The sequence below is a fragment of the Carcharodon carcharias genome (genome assembly GCF_017639515.1).
Source record: "Carcharodon carcharias isolate sCarCar2 chromosome 29 unlocalized genomic scaffold, sCarCar2.pri SUPER_29_unloc_2, whole genome shotgun sequence".
In the NCBI taxonomy this organism is placed as follows: Eukaryota; Metazoa; Chordata; class Chondrichthyes; order Lamniformes; family Lamnidae; genus Carcharodon; species Carcharodon carcharias.
The window spans coordinates 2119027-2133879 of NW_024470665.1; the positions used below are offsets into that span (position 1 = coordinate 2119027).

The window sequence follows — 14853 nt, forward strand, 5'->3', positions numbered from 1 at the left end:
TACAGAGATAGGGAGGGTTGTAGGGGCTGGAGGAGGTTACAGAGATAGGGAGGGTTGTAGGCGCTGGAGGAGGTTACAGAGATAGGGAGGGGTGTAGGGTCTGGAGGAGGTTACAGAGATAGGGAGGGTTGTAGGGTCTGGAGGAGGTTACAGAGATAAGGGAGGGTTGTAGGGGCTGGAGGAGGTTACAGAGATAGGGAGGGGTGTAGGGGCTGGAGAAGGTTACAGAGATAGGGAGGGTTGTAGGGGCTGGAGGAGGTTACAGAGATAGGGAGGGGTGTAGGGCTGGAGGAGGTTACAGAGATAGGGAGGGTTGTAGGGGCTGGAGGAGGTTACAGCGATAGGGAGGGGTGTAGGGGCTGGAGGAGGTTACAGAGATAGGGAGGGATGTAGGGACTGGAGGAGGTTACAGAGATAGGGAGGGATCTAGGGACTGGAGGAGGTTCCAGAAGTGAGAATGGAGGGGTGGCAATCCGAGGAGGGGTTTGAATACCAGGATGAAAATTGTCCCTGAATTATGTAACCTGTGGTTACTGGGCGCGTGGGCCCGTGCGTGAGGCAACATTCCTCAGCACGGCTGGTGAAACCCCTGGTTGAACAGACACACGAGGCCAGCGAGGGGTGCGTGGGGGGGGGGGCGCGGGGAAGTGGTGAAGGAAGACAGTCGCACGCGACTGTTCACCCATCCCTTCCCTTTCCCGGGGGCTGACCCTGTGAATCAGACTCGACTGAGAGAACGTGCCCCTTGATGTCTGAGCAGGGCCTGCTTCTAAGAATTCTTGTCTCAACCCACACGCACATGCATACACACACACACACACACACACACACACACTGTGGCATTTGTGGTCTGTACGCGATTCAGAGAGAGAGAGAGAGAGAGAGAGAGAGGAATGAAATGGGGTCGCTGGGAGGATTCTGCTTGCAAGCGCAGTTCCTGGAACTGCGCTCACAAGATGAAAGGCCTGTGCGTCTGGGGCCTGGGGTTTGAGGGCAGGTTGGCAGTCTGCAAGCAGAGACGTTTGCAGCGTGTTCAAAGTTCTTGGACAAGACCCAAGGATGCAAAATTTCAGCCCGCGTGGAGGGACAGGGAGAAGCCGGGGTCGTTCTCCCTCGGAGCGGAGAAGGTCGAGGGGGGAGATTGAATCGGGACGTTCAACATCAGGAGGGGGCTTTGGATAGAGTCGATGAGGAGAAAGTGTCTCCAGTGGCAGGAGGGTCGGTAACCAGAGGGACACAGGTTGAAGAGAATCGGGGAAAAGGACCAGAGTGGGGGGGGGAGATGAGGAGGATTTTGTTTTTTGTAAACAAAGCAAGTTGTTGTGATCAGGTACGCGCTGCCTGAAAGCGGGGTGGAAGATAATTGATGAGCTGAATGGCCTCCTTTGTGCTGTTTCATTCTATCTTTCTAACGTCAAAAATCACATCAACTTTAATGGTTTTAACAAGCCCAGAGCAGAGAAGACCCCACGATATGGGTGGACTCCTACTAACGCTCCTTGACTCATTCTCTGAACATCAATACTACTCGCAGTGGCTCCTACTAATAGAAGGATACAGCACAGAAGGAGGCCACTCAGCCCATCATTCCTGTGCTGGCTCTTTCACAGATCTATCCAATTAGTCCCCACTCTTCCCCCCCCCACCACCGCATCCCCCTACCACCCCGCTCCTTCCACCCACAGACCTGCAAATTTTTCCCCTTCAAGTATTTCTCCAATTCCCCCCCTGTTTTTGAAAGTTCCTATTGAATCTGCTTCCACCGCCCTTTCAGGCAGCGCCTTCCAGATCACAACAACTCGTTGTGTCAAAACAAATTCTCCTCATCTCCCCCCTCTGGTCCTTTTCCCCGATTCTCTTCAATCTGTGTCCCTCTGGTTACCGACCCCCTGGGTTGCTATGCGTTATCTATGCCTCCATGAGTAACATGCTCGTCTCCAAGTCACAAGGTCCTGAGCATAAAATTTGAGGCTGGTACTCCAGGGTCAGTACTGAGGGAGTGCTGCAGTGTCACAGGGTAAGTACTGAGGGAGTGCCGCACTGTCAGAGGGTCAGTATTGAGGGAATGCCGCACTGTCGGAGAGTCAGTACTGAGGGAGCGCCGCACTGTCGGGGGGTCAGTACTGAGGGAGTGCTGCACTGTCAGAGGGTCAGTACTGAGGGAGTGCCGCACTGTCGGAGGGTCAGTACTGAGGGAGTGTTGCACTGTCGGAGGGTCAGTACTGAGGGAATGCCGCACTGTCGGAGGGTCAGTACTGAGGGAGTGCCGCACTGTCGGAGGGTCAGTACTGAGGGAGTGCCGCACTGTCGGAGGGTCAGTACTGAGGGAGTGCTGCACTGTCGGAGGGTCAATACTGAGGGAGTGCCGCACTGTCGGAGGGTCAGTCTTTCACATAAGAAAATAAACCGAGGCCCCGCCTGCCCCCTCGGGCGGGTGTGAAAGATCCCACGGCCACTGTTTGGGAGAAGAGCCGGGCGGTTGGTGGGGGGTGTGTGGGGGGGTGGGGGAAGTTCCCCCTGGTGTCCCTGGGGCCGATATTTATCCCTCAGCCAACATCACTAAAAAACAAATGATCTGGGCCATGGTCATGCTGCTGTTTCTGGGATCTTGCTGTGCGCAAATTGGCACAAAGTTCTTTGCTGGCCGCGAAAGGCTTTGGGGGACGTCCAGGGCGGCTCTCCCTCCCCGAGGGAGCGATTGACTCGCACATGGTGAGATGGGGGGATGGGGGAGAGAGCGGACGTCATGTTGTGACTGCACCCGGGCAGGCGGAAAGTCCCCGCAGCGCCTCATCGTGCTCAGCACACAGTTGGAATCCACCCTCGCGCGGCCCGGTGTCAGCCCAGCAGGCCTTCCCTCCCACTTCTCTCTGCCCCCCTCCACGGGTGCCACACGCCGCGTCACCAGGAACACGAGCGCCGAATAGGATGAGGAACTCATTCCGAAACAACCCGCGCTCCGAGGCTGACTCACAGACTGCAAATAACCAAGCAACGTCTAGGTATTACTGTAGCCCTCTCTGCTGTCGAAAGAACACCCTCGGCCCAGCTCATCTGGAGATCAATCGTGGTTGCGTTAGGGTTACAGATAAGCAAATCACTGACAACAGCAACGTGGGCGAAAAAGGCCTTTTGAAACAAACTTAGTCAACCAAGCACTGATTCATTTCGAGAGATATGCAGAACTGAAGAGCAGAGAAGGACTGGGCAGTGATCAGAAGCAGGAAGCCAGGCTGATTTCCCCTCTCTCTCTCTCTCTAACCCAGGGATCACTGGACAGTGATCAGGAGCAGGAACCTTGGCTGATTTCCCCTCTCTCTCTCTCTCTAACCCAGGGATCACTGGACAGTGATCAGGAGCAGGAACGCTGGCTGATTTCTCCTCTCTCTAACCCAGGGATCACTGGACAGTGATCAGGAGCAGGAACCCTGGTTGATTTCCCCTCTCTCTCTCTCTAACCCAGGGATCATTGGACTGTGATCAGGAGCAGGAACCCTGGCTGATCTCCCCTCTTTCTCTCTAACCCAGGGATCAGTGGATAGTGATCAGGAGCAGGAACCCTGGCCGATTTCCTCTCTCCCTCTAATCCAGGGCATCACTGGAAAGTGATCAGTAGCAGGAACTCTGGCTGATTTCTCCTCTCGCTCTCTCTCTAACCCAGGGGATCACTGGACAGTGATCAGCAGCAGGAATCCTGGCTGATTTCCCCTCTCTCTCTCTCTAACCCAGAGATCACTGGACAGTGATCAGGAGCAGGAACCTGGGCTGATTTCCCCTCTCTCTCTCTCTCTAACCCAGGAATCACTGGACAGTGATCAGGAGCAGGAAACCTGGCTGATTTCACCTCTCTGTCTAGCCCAGGGGATCACTGGAGAGTGATCAGGAGCAGGAACCCTGGCTGATTTCCCCTCTCTCTCTAACCCAGAGATCACTGGACAGTGATCAGGAGCAGGAACCCTGGCTGATTTCCCCTCTCTCTCTCTCTCTCTAACCCAGGGATCACTGGACAGTGATCAGGAGCAGGAACCCTGGCTGATTTCTCCTCTCTCTCTCTCTTACCCAGGGATCACTGGACAGAGATTAGGAGCAGGAATCCTGGCTGATTTCCCCTCTCTGTCTAGCCCAGGGGATCACTGAAGAGTGATCAGGAGCAGGAACCCTGGCAGATTTCCCCTCTCTCTCTAACCCAGGGGATCACTGGACAGTGAAAAGGAGCAGGAACCCTGGCTGATTCCCCCTCTCTCTCTAACCCAGAGATCACTGGACGGTGATCAGGAGCAGGAACCCTGGCTGATTTCCTCTCTCTCACTAACCCAGGGAAGAGTGGACAGTGATCAGGAGCAGGAACCCTGGCTGATTTCCCCTCTCTCTCTAGCCCAGGGGATCACTGGACAGTGATCAGGAGCAGGAACCCTGGCTGATTTCCCATTTGTCTCTCTCTCTCTAATCCAAGGGTCACTGGACAGTGATCAGGAGCAGGAACCCTGGTTGCTTTCCCCTCTCTCTCTCTAACCCAGGGATCACTGGACAGTGATCAGGAGCAGGAACCCTGGTTGATTTCCCCTCTCTCTCCCTAAGCCAGGGGTCACTGGACAGTCATCAGGAGCAGGAACCCTGGCTGATTTCCCCTCTCTCTAAACCAGGGTATCACTGGACAGTGATCAGGAGCAGCAACCCTAGCTGATTTCCCATCTCTCTCTCTCTAACCCAGGGGTCACTGGATAGTGATCAGGAGCAGGAACCCTTGTGGATTTCCCATTTGTCTCTCTCTCTCTCTAACCCAAGGGTCACTGGACAGTGATCAGGAGCAGGAACCCTGGCTGATTTGCCCTCTCTCTCTCTCTAACCCAGGGATCACTGGACAGTGATCAGGAGCAGGAACGCTGGCTGATTTCTCCTCTCTCTAACCCAGGGATCACTGGACAGTGATCAGGAGCAGGAACCCTGGTTGATTTCCCCTCTCTCTCTCTCTAACCCAGGGATCATTGGACTGTGATCAGGAGCAGGAACCCTGGCTGATCTCCCCTCTTTCTCTCTAACCCAGGGATCAGTGGATAGTGATCAGGAGCAGGAACCCTGGCCGATTTCCTCTCTCCCTCTAATCCAGGGCATCACTGGAAAGTGATCAGTAGCAGGAACTCTGGCTGATTTCTCCTCTCGCTCTCTCTCTAACCCAGGGGATCACTGGACAGTGATCAGCAGCAGGAATCCTGGCTGATTTCCCCTCTCTCTCTCTCTAACCCAGAGATCACTGGACAGTGATCAGGAGCAGGAACCTGGGCTGATTTCCCCTCTCTCTCTCTCTCTAACCCAGGAATCACTGGACAGTGATCAGGAGCAGGAAACCTGGCTGATTTCACCTCTCTGTCTAGCCCAGGGGATCACTGGAGAGTGATCAGGAGCAGGAACCCTGGCTGATTTCCCCTCTCTCTCTAACCCAGAGATCACTGGACAGTGATCAGGAGCAGGAACCCTGGCTGATTTCCCCTCTCTCTCTCTCTCTCTAACCCAGGGATCACTGGACAGTGATCAGGAGCAGGAACCCTGGCTGATTTCTCCTCTCTCTCTCTCTTACCCAGGGATCACTGGACAGAGATTAGGAGCAGGAATCCTGGCTGATTTCCCCTCTCTGTCTAGCCCAGGGGATCACTGAAGAGTGATCAGGAGCAGGAACCCTGGCAGATTTCCCCTCTCTCTCTAACCCAGGGGATCACTGGACAGTGAAAAGGAGCAGGAACCCTGGCTGATTCCCCCTCTCTCTCTAACCCAGAGATCACTGGACGGTGATCAGGAGCAGGAACCCTGGCTGATTTCCTCTCTCTCACTAACCCAGGGAAGAGTGGACAGTGATCAGGAGCAGGAACCCTGGCTGATTTCCCCTCTCTCTCTAGCCCAGGGGATCACTGGACAGTGATCAGGAGCAGGAACCCTGGCTGATTTCCCATTTGTCTCTCTCTCTCTAATCCAAGGGTCACTGGACAGTGATCAGGAGCAGGAACCCTGGTTGCTTTCCCCTATCTCTCTCTAACCCAGGGATCACTGGACAGTGATCAGGAGCAGGAACCCTGGTTGATTTCCCCTCTCTCTCCCTAAGCCAGGGGTCACTGGACAGTCATCAGGAGCAGGAACCCTGGCTGATTTCCCCTCTCTCTAAACCAGGGTATCACTGGACAGTGATCAGGAGCAGCAACCCTAGCTGATTTCCCATCTCTCTCTCTCTAACCCAGGGGTCACTGGATAGTGATCAGGAGCAGGAACCCTTGTGGATTTCCCATTTGTCTCTCTCTCTCTCTAACCCAAGGGTCACTGGACAGTGATCAGGAGCAGGAACCCTGGCTGATTTGCCCTCTCTCTCATTCTAACCCAGGGATCACTGGACAGTGATCAGGAGCAGGAACCCTGGCTGATTTGCCCTCTCTCTCATTCTAACCCAGGGATCACTGGACAGTGATCAGGAGCAAGAACCCTGGCTGATTCCCCCTCTCTCTATCTAACCCAGGGATCACTGGACAGTGATCAGGAGCAAGAACCCTGGCTGATTCCCCCTCTCTCTATCTAACCCAGTGATCACTGGACAGTGATCAGGAGCAGGAACCCTGGCCGATTTCCCCTCTCTCTCTCTCTAACCCAGAGATCACTGGACAGTGATCAGGAGCAGGAACTTTGGCCGATTTCCTCTCTCTTTCTCTCTCTAACCCAGGGATCACTGGACAATGATCAGGAGCAGGAACCCTGGCCGATTTCCTCTCTCTCTCTCTCTCTAACCCAGGGAACACTGGACAGTGATCAGGAGCAGGAACTCTGGCTGATCTCCCCTCTCTCTCTCTTACCCAGGGATCACTGGATAGTGATCAGGAGCAGGAACCCTGGCTGATTTCCCCTCTTTCTCTAACCCAGGAATCACTGGACAGTAATCAGGAGCAGGAACCCTGGCTGATATCCCCTCTCTCTCTAGCCCAGGGATCACTGGACAGTGATGAGGAGCAGGAACTCTGGCTGATTTCCCCTCTCTCACTCTCTCTAACCCAGGGATCACTGAACAGTGATCAGGAGCAGGAACCCTGGCTGATTTCCCCTCTCTCTCTCTCTCTAACCCAGGAATCACTGGACAGTGATCAGGAGCAGGAACCCTGGCTGATTTCCCCTCTCTCTCTCTCTTACCCAGGGATCACTGGACAGTGATCAGGAGCAGGAAACCTGGCTGATTTCCCCTCTCTGTCTGGCCCAGGGGATCACTGGAGAGTGATCAGGAGCAGGAACCCTGGCTGATTTCCCCTCTCTCTCTCTCTCTCTCTCTCTCTAACCCAGGGATCACTGGACAGTGATCAGGAGCAGGAACCCTGGCTGATTTCCCCTCTCTCTCTCTCTCTCTAACCCAGGGATCACTGGACAGTGATCAGGAGCAGGAACCCTGGCTGATTTCCCCTCTCTCTGTCTCTAACCCAGGGATCATTGGATAGTGATCAGGAGCAGGAACCCTGGCTGATTTCCCCTCTCTCTCTCTAACCCAGGGATCACTGGACAGTGATCAGGAGCAGGAAACCTGGCTTATTTCCCCTCTCTGTCTCTAACCCAAGTGGTCACTGGACAGTGATCTGGAGCAGGAACCCTGGCTGATTTCCCCTCTCTCTCTCCCTAACCCAGAGATCACTGGACAGTGATCAGGAGCAGGAACCCTGGCCGATTTCCTCTCTCTCTCTCTCTTTAACCCAGGGATCACTGGACAGTGATCAGGAGCAGGAACCCTGGCCGATTTCCTCTCTCTCTCTCTCCCTCTAACCCAGGGATCACTGGATAGTGGTCAGGAGCAGGAACCCCGGCGGATTTCCCCTCTCTCTCTAACCCAGGGATTACTGGACAGTCATCAGGAGCAGGAAACCTGGCTGATTTCCATCTCTCTCTCTAACCCAGGGGATCACTGGACAGTGATCAAGAGCAGGAACCAGGGCTGATCTCCCCTCTCTCTCTCTTACCCAGGGATCACTGGACAGTGATCAGGAGCAGAAACCCTGGCTGATATCCCCTCTCTCTCAATCTAACACAGGGATCACTGGACAGTGATCAGAAGCAGGAACCCTGGCCGATTTCCCCTCTTTCTCTCCCTAACCCAGGGATAACTGGACAGTGATCAGGAGCAGGAACCCAGGCTGATTTCCCCTCTCTGTCTCTAACCCAGGGGTCACTGGACAATGATCAGGAGCAGGAGCCCTGGCTGATTCCCCTCTCTCTCTCTCTAACTCAGAGATCACTGGACAGAGATCAGGAGCAGGAACCCTGGCTGATTTCCCCTCTCTCTCTCTCTCTCTAACCCAGGGATCACTGGACAGTGATCAGGAGCAGGAACCCTGGCTGATTCCCCCTCTCTCTATCTAACCCAGGGATCACTGGACAGTGATCAGGAGCAGGAACCCTGGCTGATTTCCCCTCTCTCTCTCTAACCCAGGGATCACTGGACAGTGATCAGGAGCAGGAACCCTGGCTGATTTCCCCTCTCTCTCTAGCCCAGGGGATCACTGGACAGTGATGAGGAGCAGGAAGCCTGGCTGATTTCCCCTCTCTCTCTCTCACTAACCCAGGGATCACTGAACAGTGATCAGGAGCAGGAACCCTGGCTGATTTCCCCTCTCTCTCCCTCTCTAACCCAGGAATCACTGGACAGTGATCAGGAGCAGGAACCCTGGCTGATTTCCCCTCTCTCTCTCTCTTACCCAGGGATCACTGGACAGTGATCAGGAGCAGGAAACCTGGCTGATTTCCCCTCTCCGTCTAGCCCAGGGGATCACTGGACAGTGATCAGGATCAGGAACCCTGGCTGATTTCCCCTCCCTCTCTAACCCAGGGATCACTGGACAGTGATTAGGAGCAGGAACCCTGGCTGATTTCCCCTCACTCTCTCTCTTACCCAGTGATCACTGGACAGTGATCAGGAGCAGGAAACCTGGCTGATTTCCCCTCTCTGTCTAGCCCAGGGGATCACTGGACAGTGATCAGGAGCAGGAACCCTGGCTGATTTCCCCTCTCTCTCTAACCCAGGGGATCACTGGACAGTGTTCAGGAGCAGGAACCCTGGCTGATTTCCCCTCACTCTCTAACCCAGAGATCACTGGAAGGTGATCAGGAGCAAGAACCCTGGCTGATTTCCTCTCTCTCACTAACCCAGGGATCAGTGGACAGTGATCAGGAGCAGGAACCCTGGCTGATTTCCCCTCTCTCTCTAGCCCAGGGGATTACAGGACAGTGATCAGGAGCAGGAACCCTGGCTTATTTCCTCTCTCTCTCTCTCTAACCCAGAGATCACTGGACAGTGATCAGGAGCAGGAACCCTGGCCGATTTCCTCTCTCTCTCTCTCTTTAACCCAGGGATCACTGGATAGTGATCAGGAGCAAGAACCCTGACCGATTTCCTCTCTCTCTCTCTCTCTAACCCAGGGATCACTGGATAGTGATCAGGAGCAGGAACCCTGGCTGACTTCCCCTCTCTCTCTCTCTCTCTCTCTCTCTCTAACCCAGGGATCACTGGACAGTGATCAGGAGCAGGAACCCTGGCTGATTTCCCCTCTCTCTCTCTCTAACCCAGGGATCATTGGATAGTGATCAGGAGCAGGAACCCTGGCTGTTTTCCCCTCTCTCTCTCTCTCTAGCCCAGGGGTTCACTGGACAGTGATGAGGAGCAGGAAGCCTGGCTGATTTCCCCTCTCTCTCTCTCACTAACCCAGGGATCACTGAACAGTGATCAGGAGCAGGAACCCTGGCTGATTTCCCCTCTCTCTCTCTAACCCAGGAATCACTGGACAGTGATCAGGAGCAGGAACCCTGGCTGATTTCCCCTCTCTCTCTCTCTTACCCAGGGATCACTGGACAGTGATCAGGAGCAGGAAACCTGGCTGATTTCCCCTCTCTGTCTAGCCCAGGGGATCACTGGACAGTGATCAGGATCAGGAACCCTGGCTGATTTCCCCTCCCTCTCTAACCCAGGGATCACTGGACAGTGATTAGGAGCAGGAACCCTGGCTGATTTCCCCTCACTCTCTCTCTTACCCAGTGATCACTGGACAGTGATCAGGAGCAGGAAACCTGGCTGATTTCCCCTCTCTGTCTAGCCCAGGGGATCACTGGACAGTGATCAGGAGCAGGAACCCTGGCTGATTTCCACTCTCTGTCTAGCCCAGGGGATCACTGGACAGTGATCAGGAGCAGGAACCCTGGCTGATTTCCCCTCTCTCTCTAACCCAGGGGATCACTGGACAGTGTTCAGGAGCAGGAACCCTGGCTGATTTCCCCTCACTCTCTAACCCAGAGATCACTGGAAGGTGATCAGGAGCAAGAACCCTGGCTGATTTCCTCTCTCTCACTAACCCAGGGATCAGTGGACAGTGATCAGGAGCAGGAACCCTGGCTGATTTCCCCTCTCTCTCTAGCCCAGGGGATTACAGGACAGTGATCAGGAGCAGGAACCCTGGCTTATTTCCTCTCTCTCTCTCTCTAACCCAGAGATCACTGGACAGTGATCAGGAGCAGGAACCCTGGCCGATTTCCTCTCTCTCTCTCTCTCTTTAACCCAGGGATCACTGGATAGTGATCAGGAGCAAGAACCCTGACCGATTTCCTCTCTCTCTCTCTCTCTAACCCAGGGATCACTGGATAGTGATCAGGAGCAGGAACCCTGGCTGACTTCCCCTCTCTCTCTCTCTCTCTCTCTCTCTCTAACCCAGGGATCACTGGACAGTGATCAGGAGCAGGAACCCTGGCTGATTTCCCCTCTCTCTCTCTCTAACCCAGGGATCATTGGATAGTGATCAGGAGCAGGAACCCTGGCTGATTTCCCCTCTCTCTCTCTCTCTAACCCAGAGATCACTGGACAGTGATCAGGAGCAGGAACCCTGGCTGATTTCCCCTATCTCTCTCTCTCTAACCCAGGAATCATTGGACTGTGATCAGGAGCAGGAACCCTGGCTTATTTCCCCTCTCTGTCTCTAACCCAAGTGGTCACTGGACAGTGATCAGGAGCAGGAACCCTGGCTGATTTCCCCTCTCTCTCTCTCTAACCCAGAGATCACTGGACAGTGATCAGGAGCAGGAACCCTGGCCAATTTCCTCTCTCTCTCTCTCTTTAACCCAGGGATCACTGGACAGTGATCAGGAGCAAGAACCCTGACCGATTTCGTCTCTCTCTCTCTCTCTCTAACCCAGGGATCACTGGATAGTGATCAGGAGCAGGAACCCTGGCTGACTTCCCCTCTCTCTCTCTCTCTCTCTCTCTCTAACCCAGGGATCACTGGACAGTGATCAGGAGCAGGAACCCTGGCGGATTTCCCCACTCTCTCTAACCCAGGGATTACGGGCCAGTCATCAGGAGCAGGAACCCTGGCTGATTTCCATCTCTCTCTCTAACCCAGGAGATCACTGGACAGTGATCAGGAGCAGGAACCATGGCCGATTTCCTCTCTCTCTCTCTCTCTCTAACCCAGGGATCACTGGACAGTGATCAGGAGCAGGAGCCCTGGCTGATTTCCTCTCTCTCTCTCTCTATCTAACCCAGGGATCACTGGACAGTGATCAGGAGCAGGAACCCTGGCCGATTTCCCCTCTCTATCTAACCCAGGGATTACTTGACAGTGATCAGGAACAGGAACCCTGGCTGATTTCCCCTCTTCCTCTAACCCAGGAAACACTGGACAGTAATCAGGAGCAGGAACCCTGGCCGATTTCCCCTCTCTCTCTAGCCCAGGGGATCACTGGAAAGTGATCAGGAGCAAGAACCCTGGATGATTTCCCCTCTCCCTCTCTCTCTAACCCAGGGATCACTGGACAGCGATCAGGAGCAGTAACCCTGGCTCATTTCCCCTCTCTCTCTCTCTCTAACCCAGGGATCACTGGACAGTGATCAGGAGCAGGAACCCTGACTGATTTCCAGTCTCTCTCTCTCTAACCCAGGGATCACTGGACAGTGATCAGTAGCAGGAACCCTGGCTGATTTCCCCTCTCTCCCACTCTCTAACCCAGGGATCACTGGACAGTGATCAGGAGCAAGAACCCTGGCTGATTTCCCCTCTCCCTCTCTCTCTCTCTAACCCAGGGATCACTGGACAGTGATCAGGAGCAGGAACCCTGGCTGATTTCCCCTCTCTCTCTCTCTCTCTCTCTAATCCAGGGATCACTGGACAGTGATCAATAGCAGGAAACCTAGCCGATTTCCATCTCTCTCTCTAACCTAAGGGGATCACTGCACAGTGATCAGGAGCAGGAACCATGGCTGATCTCCCCTCTCTCTCTCTTACCCAGGGATCACTGGACAGTGATCAGGAGCAGGAACACTGGCTGATTTCCCCTCTTTCTCTAACCCAGGAATCACTGGACAGTAATCAGGAGCAGGAAGCCTGGCTGATTTCCCCTCTCTCTCTAGCCCAGGGGATCACTGGAAAGTGATCAGCAGCAAGAACCCTGGCTGATTTCCCCTCTCTGTCTATAATCCAGGGGTCACTGGACAATGATCAGGAGCAGGAACCCTGACTGATTTCCCCTCTCTCTCTAACCCAGAGATCACTGGACAGAGATCAGGAGCAGGAATCCTGGCTGATTTCCCCTCACTCTCTCTCTCTCTCTCTAATCCAAGGATCACTGGACAGTGATCAGGAGCAGGGACCCTGGCTGATTCCCCCTCTCTCTATCTAACCCAGGGATCACTGGACAGTGATCAGGAGCAGGAACCCTGGCTGATTTCCCCTCTCTCTCTCTCTAACCCAGGAATCACTGGACAGTGATCAGGAGCAGGAACCCTGGCTGATTTCCCCTCTCTCTCTCTCTAAACCAGGGAACACTGGACAGTGATCAGGAGCAGGAACCCTGGCTGATTTCCCCTCTTTCTCTAACCCAGGAATCACTGGACAGTGATCAGGAGCAGGAACGCTGGCTGATTTCCCCTCTCTCTCTCTCTAACCCAGGGATCACTGGACAGTGATCAGGAGCAGGAACCCTGGCTGATATACCCTCTCTCTCTAGCCCAGGGGATCACTGGAAAGTGATCAGGAGCAGGAACCCTGGCTGATTTCCCCTTTCTCTCTAACCCAGGGTTCACTGGAAAGTGATCAGGAGGAAGAACCCTGGCTGATTTCCCCTCTACTTCTCTCTCTAACCCAGGGATCACTGGACAGTGATGAGGAGCAGGAACCATGGCTGATTTCCCCTCTCTCTCTCTCTCAAACCCAGGGATCACTGAACAGTGATCAGGAGCAGGAACCCTGGCTGATTTCCCCTCTCTCTCTCTAACCCAGGGGTCACTGGACAATGATCAGGAGCAGGAACCCTGGCTGATTTCCCCTCTCTCTCTCTCTCTAACCCAGGGATCACTGGACAGTAATCAGGAGCAGGAACCCTGGCTGATTTCCCCTCTCTCTCTCACTTACCCAGGGATCACTGGACAGTGATCAGGAGCAGGAATCCTGGCTGATTTCCCCTCTCTGTCTAGCCCAGGTGATCACTGGAGAGTGATCAAGATCAGGAACCCTGGCTGATTTTCCCTCTCTCTCTAACCCAGGGATCACTGGACAGTGATCAGGAGCAGGAACCCTGGCTGATTTCCCCTCACTCTCTCTCTTCCCGAGGGATCACTGGACAGTGATCAGGAGCAGGAAACCTGGCTGATTTCCACTCTCTGTCTAGCCCAGGGGATCACTGGAGAGTGATAAGGATCAGGAACCCTGGCTGATTTCCCCTCTCTCTCTAACCCAGAGATCACTGGACGGTGATCAGGAGCAGGAATCCTGGCTGATTTCCTCTCTCTCACTAACCCAGGGATCAGTGGACAGTGATCAGGAGCAGGAACCCTGGCTGATTTCCCCTCTCTCCCACTCCCTAACCCAGGGATCACTGGACAGTGATCAGGAGCAGGAACCCTGGCTGATTTCCCCTCTCTCTCTCTCTCTCTCTCTCTAACCCAGGGATCACTGGACAGTGATCAGGAGCAGGAACCCTGGCTGATTTCCCCTCTCTCTCTCTCTAACCCAGGGATCACTGGACAGTGATCAGGAGCAGGAACCCTGGCTGATTTCCCCTCTCTCTCTCTCTAACCCAGGGATCATTGGATAGTGATCAGGAGCAGGAACCCTGGCTGATTTCCCCTCTCTCTCTCTAACCCAGGGATCACTGGATAGTGATCAGGAGCAGGAACCCTGGCTGATTTCCACTCTCTCTCTCTCTCTAGCCCAGAGATCACTGGACAGTGATCAGGAGCAGGAACCCTGGCTGATTTCCCCTCTCTCTCTCTCTCTAACCCAGGAATCATTGGACTGTGATCAGGAGCAGGAAGCCTGGCTTATTTCCCCTCTCTGTCTCTAACCCAAGTGGTCACTGGACAGTGATCAGGAGCAGGAACCCTGGCTGATTTCCCCTCTCTCTCTCTCTAACCCAGAGATCACCGGACAGTGATCAGGAGCAGGAACCCTGGCCGATTTCCTCTCTCTCTCTCTCGTTAACCCAGGGATCACTGGACAGTGATCAGGAGCAGGAACCCTGGCCGATTTCCTCTCTCTCTCTTTCTGTAACCCAGGGATCACTGGATAGTGATCAGGAGCAGGAACCCTGGCGGATTTCCCCTCTCTCTCTAACCCAGGGATCACTGGACAGTCATCAGGAGCAGGAACCCTGGCTGATTTCCATCTCTCTCTCTAGCCCAGGGGATCACTGGAAAGTGATCAGCAGCAAGAACCCTGGCTGATTTCCCCTCTCCCTCTCTCTCTAACCCAGGGATCACTGGACAGTGATCAGGAGCAGGAACCCTGGCTGATTTCCCCTCTCTCTCTCTCTCTAACCCAGGGGTCACTGGACAGTGATCAGGAGCAGAAACCCTGGCTGATA

At 54.3% G+C, this 14853-nt stretch overlaps 1 protein-coding gene across 1 annotated transcript in view; it reads right to left on the reverse strand.

Annotated features, from left to right (window-relative positions):
- LOC121274027 (zinc finger and BTB domain-containing protein 16-A-like) overlaps nucleotides 1-14853 on the reverse strand; it is a 136438-nt gene that overhangs the window by 104744 nt on the left and 16841 nt on the right. The window lies entirely within an intron of this gene.